The sequence below is a fragment of the Bos taurus genome, chromosome X, assembly GCF_002263795.3.
Source record: "Bos taurus isolate L1 Dominette 01449 registration number 42190680 breed Hereford chromosome X, ARS-UCD2.0, whole genome shotgun sequence".
NCBI lineage: Eukaryota > Metazoa > Chordata > Mammalia > Artiodactyla > Bovidae > Bos > Bos taurus.
In genome coordinates, this window is record NC_037357.1 from 18,960,021 (window position 1) to 18,972,928 (window position 12,908).

At 46.9% G+C, this 12,908-nt stretch overlaps 1 long non-coding RNA gene across 1 annotated transcript; it reads left to right on the forward strand.

Moving 5' to 3' along the window:
- The first annotated feature begins 299 nt into the window (after positions 1-299).
- LOC101907515 (uncharacterized) lies at positions 300-5,767 on the forward strand. Its single transcript, XR_001495522.3, has 3 exons — positions 300-1,417; positions 1,883-1,959; positions 4,394-5,767. It is a non-coding gene; the product is annotated as an uncharacterized lncRNA (long non-coding RNA).
- Positions 5,768-12,908: the final 7,141 nt, after the last annotated feature.

Here is a 12,908-nt window from a genome sequence, read left to right on the forward strand (position 1 = left end):
ATTAATGAAAAATGTTGTACTAATTATTTACAGTATACAATTACCCTTTAAATTTCAGGATGTTACTGCTGGTATATGAATCCTTATTCCATTTGGACACAAAGCTCACCTTTACATCAGTGCCTTGCACTACATTAATGAAAATGTCCTGGCCTGAGGGCACATGTTCCTCTCTGCCACCAGCAACGCTGTAGACATAGACCATAGTTGGTGTGTCTGTAGGCTACGGAACTTCATGGTCTTGTGCCTGACTTGGGGCAATGACTCCTTAATCAGGGATTAATGAGCACCATTAGTAACACCAGCAGCAGTGCTTCTGGTCTAGATGCCCAGACTGGCTCGTGTCTAGGTCACAGACAGACCTCAGGATCCTCAGCCCCAGTGAGAACTGGAATTGAGCTCATGCATGGCTGTAAGAGTAGTTGTCCTAGCTCTCTGGGACTATGGCCCATGCTGAGTTATTCCAGCAATGCTTCTCAAAGATGCTAGCAGAACTTTCAGGAATACAAATGGAATGTTGTCTTTTGAGAGAATACAAGTAACTGCATAACCAAGGACTTGACCATCAGCATGACACTGAGACCAGCTTGAGACTCAGGAGCCCTGCCCCTTCTGATACTGTGAGGAGCATGAACTTTGCCTTGCGCCAAGACCTCTTCTTTGGAAATGCGATAAAGAGGAGGGGAACAGTGTCACTGGGGAGGTGAACTTTGAAGGGACTCAATATACAGTATATCCAACTAAGGCTGCATCAGATCATTGTGGCTGAGATGACCACGAAGATGAATGCTAAGGTCATCCGAGCACTCCCTGTGTGCTAGACACTGTTCTGAGCACTTCAGCAGTATCATCTCATTCAATCCTCACAACTCTAAAGGAAGTGTTGTTGTCCTCTTACCTTTACAGGGGGGGAACGTATGGATCAGAGAGTTTAAAGGACGTGTCCAAGGTCCCACAGAACTGGCACTGGAAATTAAACAGCCTGCCTCCTGAGCTTGTACTCTTAACACTACGATGCAGCAACATTTTCCTAATGTGGGCAAATGGTAGTCACTTAACTTTTATCCAGCAGGGCTGGGGTTCATCAAGCCAATTCATTTTGTGATGGCAGCTAAAGATGCTACATTAGCTAAATGTATCTGAATGTTTTACCACGGAGGTTATACTGAGAGGCCACATTTTTCACAGGAGTAACCATTGGTCTGGAAGGGAGAGCAAAAAAGGGGAAGAAAATGACTTTTCCCCTTCTTCCACTACCTTTCTCTAAGTCGCAGGGCCTGATTGGTTAGGCACCAAGAGGAGTCATGGTGACTCACAATGGCTCAGAACACTCTGGTCACGTGCAATGGTAAGATCTGACCATGGCTGCCACCACCTGAGTTTCTCTGTGTTCAGGCCTGAATACACTGAGTTAGAGGTGCTGGAAGACAGGGCAGACCATCACCTATGTTTGAGTACCTTCTGTGTATCTGTTCCCTGGACATTCAGTTCTCTTGTCTTAGGCTCTTTCTTTTTATTTATTTTTTTAAATATTTATGTGGTTGTGTCTGGCCTTAGTTAAAGCAGGCGGGCTCTTCATTGCAGCTCACAGGCTTCTCTAGCTGTGGTGGGTGGGCTTCTCTCTAGTTGTAGCCTGTGGGTTCCAGAGTGCGTTTGCTCAGTAGTTGCGGCATGTGGGTTTAGTTACCCCGCAGTATGTAGGATCTTAATTCCATGACCAGGGATCAAATCCCTGTCCCCTACATTGAAAGGCAGATTCTTAACCACTGGACGGCCAGGGAAGTCCTGGCTCTTCCTTGACTTGAGCAAAATCTCTCTGTTAAAACTTCTCCCATGGGAGGATACAAAAAGTATCCTAACTATGTTCATTGCATTTCAACAGGTCTGCTGGGTAATGTCAGCAATTGTGGTATCAAGATCCAATCATCCAGTGAAAGCTTCAAGGCAATTCAATTCAAGGTAGGATTCTCTACACTTCCTTGATCTCATTGCCAGCCTTGGCAATGAATCTCAAATTGCTGCTTTTTGTTAAATACCAATTCACATAAATGGGATGTTCAATTGTAGAAATATAGTTGTGAGTGGTCAGACTTCTCACGCCATATTACCTTGTGAGTCTCTGATATAGAAAAACTATATAGTTAATGTTAAAAGTATGTGACCCATGGGGATATCGTCTCAAAGTAGGACATAGATTTCTACAGGATGTTTTTATTAACAGTGAAGACTGGGCTTTGTGTTTTTTACAGTGCTACTGTTTAAGGAACTAAAATGACTATTATGAGGAAATGTGACTTGGCCCCACACTGGCTGCCCTGCTCAGTCTCACATGACAACTGAGAAAACCGAGATATGGATGCCTGGACGAGGGACCCAGGCCATGTGCCCCCTTCCTTGAGTGGCAGGGAAGGCTCGGCCATCCGGGTTTCCTCTCGCTCATGTAGGACCATGTAAAGGCACTAGGATACTGTTTTCAATGTTCAGAACAAATAGAGGGATGGGAATTGTTTCCTCGTCTTCCACAAGGATCAAGAGAAGGCAAACTGAACGGGTAGAAGGCTGGGGCCCTTATGCCAAACAAATTGGGTTCACTTCCTGGTTCTGCCACATACCAGCTGTATGACCTTGGGCCAATTACATGCTTTTCCTGTACCTCAGTGCCCTCTTCTGGGTAAGTGGGCATGACAATGGACCCACCAAAGCTGTTATGACATTACATGAGCCAGAGTATGTTAAGCCCTTTGGAGAAGTGCCTAGCAGACAGACACCCTGAGCAGAGGTCTGCTGCTGCTGTTCTTATCAGGAATGTATTCCTCATAAAATGGAAGCCTGAGACTGGAGAATGCATATCATCACCTTCTCTTTCTCTCCTGAATGAGAACCTCTTAAAGCCACAGACTGGTAGAGAGTCTTCCCTGGCAAAGTCTGTGCCCTTGCCTTGAACTCTAGTTACAGGCTGGTTCACTGTTTGTTTGGGGTTTTGATATCTTTCTTCTGAGCCCCAGTGCTCTTTTCTTGGAGAAAAGAGGCTGAATCTGGGTCAACCTGCCTTGAGGTTTGCACCTCTCTGTGTCTCAAATGTATGCTTCTAGGAATCTTTTTCTATTTAAATAGTTTTATAGAATTGACTCACGTTTTTAGACTCTTGTTGTAGAAAATACAAGAATTACATCTACAGAGATCAACTAATAATCCATCTCTCCACCCCTTTTCTGTATTCCCCCATCTTACACTCCTACCCCAGAAGAACCGCCATTTGCTTGCTGTAAACATTTCTGATTTTATTCTTTGCATTTACTTTTATCAATAGAGATGACTCTGAAGAAATACAAATGTGATACTAAGACACATATTGTTTTTCAAGTTTCTTTCTTCAACTATCATTTCTTGGATATTATTTCCAGGTCAATACATAGAGGACCCCTTCACCATTTTCAATAGCTGCATTTTATATCATATTATTGATATACTATAATTTATTTACATAAGGAAATTAGAAAAATTGCCTTTGTCTTAAGTGGGTGTCTCTTTGGAATAACAAGTCATTCACCCAGATATTTTATAAAAACTATTGGATATAAGTTAAATACATAAAAGAAGATATGTGCTCCAACAATAAAATATGAAATAGCAGAAATGATGTGTCCATTTCACATTGACTACAAAACGCACATGAATATCATTTTTAAAACTAGAGAGAAATGTGCTTGAAGATTTTTGTTTTCTGTTTTAAGACTAAAAAGACCATTTCTTGCATGACAGGAAAATTAATTACTGCCATCCTATCAGTTCTTCCCAAAATACATCTTTGAATTCAGTGCAAGCACAGTCATGAACCTCAACAGGATTTTGCCATGAAATGAACAGATTGTTCAATCAAATAAAAGAGCATCAATGTGAAAGCTTCCTAGGTGTCTCAGTGGTAAAGAATCCTCTTGCACATTTGATCCCTGAGTCAGGAAGATCCCCTGGAGGAGGAAATGGCAACCCACCCCAGTATTCTTGCCTGGAGAATCCCATGGACAGAGGAGCCTGGCGGACTACAGTCCATGGGGTCACAAAGAGTTAACATAACTGAGCAACTAAACAACATGTGGAAACAGCCATGATTGTGAGCTGTTTCAAGATGTGAAAATCTATACTATAGATTTAGCGACTAAAACAAGAATCAAAAATATGTCAATGGAACAGAACAGAGATTCTCAACACAGACTCATGTATATGACAGCATGAAGGAAATGATAAGGTTGACATTTCAAATTATACTATGCCCCAAAGCAATATCTTATGACCACTTGCTGAAAGCAAGTGTGTGTGGTGGGGAGGTGGCAGGGGTGTGGGGCAAGAAGTCCCTCAGTCCACTGGATTAAGTGGGTTTCCTCATCTTTTTCAGGCCCTCTCAGCTGTGCTCTCTTCTGAAAGCTGTCTGTGGAATCAACCAGTCATGGATAAAAGAACCTCTAAAGTCAGTCCTAACACACCCATACCAATCATCAGAAGGCTGGCAGATAAATACCTAAAACCCACCCTGGCTTCCAAAAACATAATGAGTTTTGTACTTGGTAGGCAACTGGGGAGGCACAGAAATTATCTGGATTTGTCCAAATGGCTGTGGATGCCGACACAAGCTGCACCAGGGTGGAGTTGGCCATTGCCAAAAAGTCATATAACCTACCTGCTTATGCCTGTCCATAATCTTGGAAAATGCAAAAAAAAAGTAAAATAACAAAATCCTCCCTTGTTTCACTGGCTAAAATGAAAGATGCCTGTCAGTCCTTCTAGTTTGATATGTTTTTATGTTGATATAATTTTCCTGAGTTACACTGGAGAGGAAATTCTATTCATTATAACAGTCTTTGCAGGGGCTCTCAGACACAGTGGAGATGGTGAGATCACACTTCCTATCAGATTTCTTTCAGCTTTAATCTGAAAAAAAATCAAGGGAATAGTTGGATAGTTCTAGGTCACTCAGGGACCCAAGACTCCTGTCCCCTAGGAAAGACATTCACTGCCATTCACTGCCAAGGAAGAGCACTGCTTCTCAGCTGGGCCTGAAACTGCCCTCCCCACTCCCCCAAGACCCACTCTGCTGCTGGGAGGCACCAGCAAAAGGAATCAGGCCACGAAGAGCCCAGGCCCAGGAAATACTCCCCAGCCCCACTGGTCCGTGCCTCTTGCCTCCAGAAGCTCCCCACATAGCAAGCATTCCTGTCTCTGGAGGCAGCAGGGGGAATCCTTTCCCTTACCTAGAATCCCAAGGTGGCCTGGCCTGGGAAAACTGCTTCCATTTCCCAGGCAGCATCCCCAGGAACTCAAGGAAGCCCCAGTAGCCTGCAATAAACCAAGCAAGGCAAAGGCCCCATGAAGGCTCAGAAAATCACGCTGTCCACACAACCACAGCCCAGGACCTGCTCTCCAAACCCAAACAGGGAGACTACCTACTACACTACCAAGCTTCCACAGAATCCAGTGTCTCCTAACATGACACCAAAAGTCCAAGACACAATGGAAAATTACCCTTCATACAAAGAAGCAGGAGATTCACAACTTGAATGACAAAAGACAACCAAGTGACACTAACTCCAAAATGAATTAGGTATCAGAATCATCTGACTGTGATTTTAAGCAACAACCATAAAAATAATTTAACAAACAATTAAATGTTCATACCAGCTTATTTGGGGCTTCCCAGGTGGTGCTAGTGGTAAAGAACCTGTCTGCCAATGCAGGAGACATAAAAGACGAGGGTTTGATCCCTGGGTTGGGAAGATCCCCTGGAGAAGGGCATAACAACCCACTCTAGTATTCTTGCCTGGAGAATCCCCATGGACAGAGGAGCTTGGTGGGCTACAGTCCATGGGGTCACAGAGTTGGACACGAATGAAGTAACTTAGCACACACACACGTACCAGCTTGTTTGTAATAGCCAAAAGCTGGAAATCACCCCCAGGTCCTTCAGTGGGTGAGTGGTTCAACAAACTGTGATACATACATATCATAGCATGCTACTCAGCAATAAAAAGGAACAGATATTGTTACACAGAAGGATTTAGATAAATCTCTGGAGAATTACGGTGAATGGGGAAAAAGCCATCTCAAAAGGTTACAAACTATGATTCAATTTATAAAACATTCTTAAAATGACAAACTTCTAGAAAAGAGTGGTTGCCAGAGGTGAGGGGTTTGGGAGTGGGTAGGAGACGGGTGGATGGGAAGGACAAGATGAGGGTGAGTCTATGAAAGAAAAGCAGGAGGGCCCTTGCAGTGATGAACTAATTGTTCTGTATCCCGACTGTATTCATGTCAATATTCTGGGTGTACCTTGCACTGCAGTTTTGCAAGGTATTACCACTAGGGCTTCCAGGTGGCTCAGATGGTAAAGAATCTGCCTGCAATGTGGGAGACCTGGGTTCAATCCCTGGGTTGGGAATATCCCCTGGAGGAGGAAATGGCTACCCACTCCAGTAGTCTTGCCTGGAGAATCCCATGGACAGAGGAGGCTGGCAGGTTACAGTCCACTAGGCTGCAAAGAGTTTGACATGACTGAGTGATTTTCACTTCACACCACTAGGGAAATGAGGGAAAGGGGAAAGAGACACCTCTATTTCTTTCAACTGCCTGTCAATCTACAGTAACATCAAAATGAAAAGTTTAATTTAAAAGAGGGACTCGAAGACATGCTCCTCCCTTCCAGAAAGACCCCAAACCACCATTTCTGAGGTCTTTCACTCCACACTCACTCCACCTTGACTTCAGAAACTCTCTCTTGTTAGCAGCCATGCTCCATCCTGCCCGTCAGTGAGGCCATTCCCCAGCCCTGACTGCTGACCTTAATACAACACCTAACAACTTCCTTTGTTTGTTTGTTGGGGGGAGGGCGGGGTCTCGAGATGTTGCCCAGGCTGGAGGGCAGTGGCTACTCACAGGCACAGTGTGGTACTGATCAGCAGGGCAATTTTGACCTGCTCCATTTCAGACCCGGGCTGCTTCACCCTTCCATAGGCCACCTGGTGGTCCCCTGCTGCTGGGATGTTCCTTGTGGACGATCACAGAGTGCCCTGGATCCCAGAAGTCCTGAGCTCAAGAGGATCTCCTGTGTCAGCCTCAGGAGCAGCAGGGTGTGCCATAAGCAGAAATCGCACCAGGCCTGCTCAGTTTTAAGCATCAACTATGTGATCCAAATGTACACGCTGCTGCTGCTGCTAAGTCACTTCAGTCGTGTCCGACTCTGTGAGACCCCAGAGATGGCAGCCCACCAGGCTCCCCCGTCCCTGGGATTCTCCAGGCAAGAACACTGGAGTGGGTTGCCATTTCCTTTCTCCAATGTACACACTGGTCTCCCTTAAATCCTCAAAATCCCAGATGCCATTTTACCAAAGGGAATTGAGGCCCAAAGAGGAAAGTGATTTGCCCCAAGTCACGTTGCCACTGAGCAACAGGCAGAGCCAGGATCCAAACCCCTCTGATCCAAGATGACACTGACTATTTGCAGCAGTGACCTGCCTCCCTGTGAAGACAGGCACTCTACACTGTTCCTCTGTGTGCTTGGTTGGGGGTGAATCTGGAGGATGAAAGTTCCAGACTACACTACAAAGTCACTTGCCCATGTCGTTCTACTCAGGAGACTGTTGAGGGGAAGTAAGACATTGTGATGTCCCAGTCAGGGCTACCGAAGCCCACATAAAACATCTCTTTCTTGGTCACCTCTTCCCTCATTCTCGAAAGCTCTGTCTGCATGCATTTTAAAAGAGTCACAGCTTCTTGGCAAGTTTATCAGATGGTGCAGAAGCTGCATGTACACCCTGCTGTGGGTCTCCTGGGACAGGATGGTCAGGAACTGCTCCATCACCAGCAGCTTCAGGACTTGCTCCATGCTCTTCTCCCAGCCAAAGGCACACATCCATGGCAAAGCTCAAGGAGCTGCCTGAGTGATTCCAGGGACCAGCAGCAGAATCCACAGAAGCGCAGATGAGAGGCCCTGGAGCTGGGCCTCCTTTGGCTCTAGCTGCAGAAACTACTCTGGTTTCACAATGAGGTTTCAGCACAAAGTGGTTTCACCACTTTTTGCTCTTGGGAGTTGGGGTCAAACGCAGACTATCTTGGCCTGCAAACCATCCAAAACAGCTGGTGAAGGCACCTGGCGCCCCATGCAACAATACACAAAATCTGCAGGAGTCAGCGTATCCCTGGTGCCAAGTCCCAGTCCATGAGCCCAACTCCAGCTCAGACAGAGCTGTTTGAAGTGCTTTGGCCTCTGTGGGTTCGGGATGGTGGGGTGCCTGCCTCGTCTAGCTTCCACCAGCGCCTCTGGGAGGCACAGTTGCTGGCAGCTCTTTCCTCTCTGTCTTGGACCAACACCAAAGTTTGGCGTCCAAGATACACACACACACACACACACACACACACACACATACACACACATCCCTAGCCCAGGTCAAATGTGAGGACACACACACAAACTTGCTCGGGCCAAATGTGAGGACTACATCTTCCGGATGACATCATTGCCTCTGGCCTGGCCAAAACACCGCTGACCACCCAGAAGTGAAAATTTGATTCCGGAGGCGGGAACAGCGAATGACCAATTGGAAGACAAGAGGAGGGGCCATGTTGGCGACCTAAAGATCCAAGAGCTCTCTGGTGGCGGCCGAAATCAGAGAGGCGTATCAGTCCTGAATATTCATTGGAAAGACTGATGCTGAAGTTGAAAACTCCAATACTTTGGCCACCTGATGCGAAGAACTGACTCATTTGAAAAGACTGGGAAAGATTGAAGGCGGGAGGAAAAGGGGACGACAGAGGATGAGATGGTTGGATGGCATCACCGACTCAATGCACATGAGTTTGAGTAAACTCCGGCAGTTGGTGATGGACAGGGAGGCCTGGCGTGCTACAGTCCATGGGGTCGCAGAGTCCGGACACGACTGAGCGACTGAACAGAACTGAATTGAGCTTCGTCAAATCCTAGTTCTTTAAGAGGACAATACAAAGATAGCTCAAGGGCACTATGATGCGGAAGGGAAAGATCAGGGTCATTATCCCCAGGAAAGCTTATTAAAATGCGAATCCTCCAGCTCACGCGAGATCCAATGCGTACGGGTGTCGGGGGAGAGCCCAGAAAGCTGAATTTTTAACAGGTCCTCACAAGAAATTCTTCCTAAAAAGAGGTTTGAAAAACATTGATCCAGTCATAACAGATTTCAGGAAGTCCCCAGCCGCTCCAGTTACTCTAGGGCTGATGGGAGAGAAGCCAGCGCTAGGATCTAGAACAGCGGCATGCCCCACCCAATCCCCAGGAATTTACAGGCGTTTAAGACCGGAAATGGGATCGCTTCCAAAAGCGGCCTCAGGACCGAGGGAGGCCAAGGAAAATCCCAGGCCTCTCCCGCGTCAGCATCCTTAGAGACTGAGATCGCTGGGCGAGTGTTGTGGAGCCTGCCGGGAGTTGTAGTCCGCAGCGCGGCCGCGCGCCTGCGCCATAGGCAGCTGGACCCGGTGAGCCTGGGAGAGCCGCGGGCGCTGAGGCGGTGAGTCCCGGAGCGGCCAGAGGGCGTGGCCGTCCCTGGGGCGCGGGCGCGGGGAGCCGGGCTCCCATCTCGCTCGGTCTGAGCTAACCCGCCGTCTCCAGTCCCGATCGGGCGGCGGGCGTGGGAAGGAGCGACAGGCGGAGGGCCCATGTCCGGCCCGCGTCCCCGCCGCCGTCCCCTGCGACCCGCCGGGCCTTCGCGGGCTTCTCCCGGGCGGGGAGCGCAACATCCTCCCGGGGAGCACGCTGCGGCCGCGCCGCACCGCGGGTACCCGATTTTCAAACCTGCATTTTAGCTTGTCCCCCGATCCTTTTCCCGAGTGCCCTCTCTTTACACCCTTATTCATCCATGGGCCTTGTGGGCCCGGGTTCGCTCTGGCGGGTTTGGGGAGGAGCCATCCGCCCCGGGATGGAGTGAAGTTTTTCTCCGGAGGGGCCGACGCGGGGGAAACCCGGAGGGTCAGTTCCCTGGTCGACGTGGTGTAAGGTTTGGGACCGTCGAGGGAGGGCTGCCCGGTTGCGAGGCTGGAGCACGTTCAAGGCACGTCCCTGGATGCTCCCCAGAGACATTTAGGTGCCTTGGCAGGGTGGAGGTTAAACAGAAGCTTCCTAGGAAATGACCTTTCCTGAGCACTTCCTCTGTGCCACGGATGCTGCTGTTCCCTGCAGTGGGCTCTGCCGAGGGAACTTCTAGGAAAGAGGTGCTGTGATTATCTCATGTTAACGACAGAAGCCCTGGGTGTCAGCATCACACGGCTAGCAGGTTATCACTAGATGGGTCTGACACCAAAACCCAGACTACCATCAAGATAAAGGTGAGATGGGGACTGTGTCCATTTGGGATGATTGGCTGGAATCATGAGTATTTTTCCTTGTCCCACTCCAAGAAGGAGGACAGGTACATGAGGTGTCCCCAAAAATACAGGCAAAGAAGAGCCACAGTGCCCGGGTGGGTACTAGGGTTGACATCTGTGGAGACATGGATGTGAGGGCCTCTGTGACCTCAGAGATTTCACTGAGAACGTTTGGATGTTTTTAGACTTTAGCATTCGGAGAAGGCAATGGCAACCCACTCCAGTACTCTTGCCTGGCAAATCCATGGACAGAGGAGCCTGGTAGGCTGTAGTCCATGGGGTCGCTGAGGGTTGGACATTACTGAGTGACTTCACTTTCACTTTTCACTTTCATGCATTGGAGAATGAAATGGCAACCCACTCCAGTGTTCTTGCCTGGAGAATCCCAGGGACGGGGGAGTCTGGTGGGCTGCCGTCTCGGGTCGCACAGAGTCGGACACGACTGAAGCGACTTAGCAGCAGCAGCAGCAGACTTTAGCATTGCAGTAGCAGGTCGATTCCAAACTCCTCGCCACTCCCCTCTGGCATTTACCATGTGACTTGGAGCAAGTTATTCAGTCCTCCTCATCCTTACCTCAGTCTCTCACCTGTGTTCAGGACACGGTACTAGAGCCCACTTCCTGATGTTGAGTAAGGGCTAAATGAACCAATATAGGTGGGAGGCGTAGAACAGTTCCTGGCACAAGGCGTGAGAAATGTCCTTGGTTATTAATGCAGACCTGATTCCTGCTGGCCTGCCCTGTTGCCATCTATTTTTCTCATGAGAAAGTCACTTAGAATGCTGTTTCAGGGTGAGGGTCATGGTGATGTTGGCTGAACTACAGGTGACCCCTAGCGGGGAGGAATAAGGGATTGGTGGTTTACTGTCTTTGCAAGGCATAAGTCTAGCTAAGATCCCCATGGTTGAAGATGACTAAAGGCTCCTCAAAGGTAGATAAACTTTTAGGGTTCTTCACCATTGTAAATATTGCTTGCCATTTCTTCTGTGGCCTAGCTGTATTCAAAATCACAAGACAGTGGGACTTAGGTTGGAAGTGGGTTCAGAAGCCACTAAATCTGTAGGGGTTCGTTTAAGGGAAGGGTTTCTTTGCTTTAGGTCCATGGAATCCTAGAGCAGAGCTGTCCAATAGAACTTTCTGCAGAGATGTCTCTCCTTTTCTAAAAAATTTTATTGGGGTATAGTTGATTTACATTGTTGTGTTAGTTTTCAGGTGTACAGCAAAATGGATCAGTTCTACATATATTCACTCTTTTTTAGAGTCTTTCCCCCATATAGGCATTACAGAGTATTGAGTAGAGTTCCCTATACAGTAGGTACTTATTAGTTATCTGTTCTGTATATAGTGTGTGTATGTCAATCTCAATGTTCCAATTTATCCCTCCCCCTTACCCCTCATAACCATAAGTTTACTTTCTACATCTGTAACTTTTTGTTTGTTGATAAGTCCATTTGTATCATTTTTTAAGATTCTGCACATTTGATATCATATGATATTTGTCCTTTCTGTGTCTGACTTACTTCACTCAGTATGACAATCTGCAAATCCATACATATTGCTGCAAATGGCAATATTTCATCTTTTTATGGCTAAGTAATATTCCATTGCATATATGTACCACACAGAGATGTCACTGAGCACTTGAAATGTGGCTAGTATGAATGAGAAAATTGAATTTTTAGTGTAATTAATTTAAACATCCATGTAGGCCTGCTTTTTCTATTGAAAGTGAAAGTGTGAAAGTCACTCAGTCGTGTCCAGCTGTTTGCAACCCCATGGATTATACAGTCCATGGAATTCTCCAGGAAAGAATACTGGAGTGGGTAACCTTTCCCTTCTCCAGGGGATCTTCTCAACCCAGGGATAGAACCCAGTCTCCCACATTGGCAGGCAGATTCTTTACCAGCTGAGCCACAAGGGAAGCCCAAGAATACTGGAGTGGGTAGCCTATCCTTTCTCCATTGGGATCTTCCTGACACAGGAATTGAACCGGGGTCTCCTGCATTGCAAGCAGATTCTTTACCAACTGAGCTATCAGGAAGCCCACTTTTTCTGTTGAGGTGTGGTTAATTTACAATGTTGTGTTATAGGATATTACAAGATATTGAGTATAGTTCCCTGTGCTATACAGTAAGTCCTTGTTGTTTACCTACTTTATATATAGTAATGTATATATGTTAATCCCAGACTCCTAATTTATCTCTCCCCCCAACTCACATGGGACTATTGAATACCAGATTGGAGAGTATATTTCTAGAGAATCATAGATGGTCTTGAAGATTTTATAGCCTTATTGAAATTAAATGCAGAATTTCACGTGATGTGTATTTTTCTAGAAGAGAGTTTATGGCTTTCATCAGATTCTCAATCCCTTCCCGCCCAAGATTGATTTGCTTCCTTAGGGCTTTGGAGAAAAGTAAGCAAGTTAAGGGAGGTAAATCTGCCCCCTGGTAACCACTTCTGTTTCTCTTTTCTCATTTTGTCCCGACCTCAGCGTATACATAGGTGGCTCCACCACGGAGGATAACA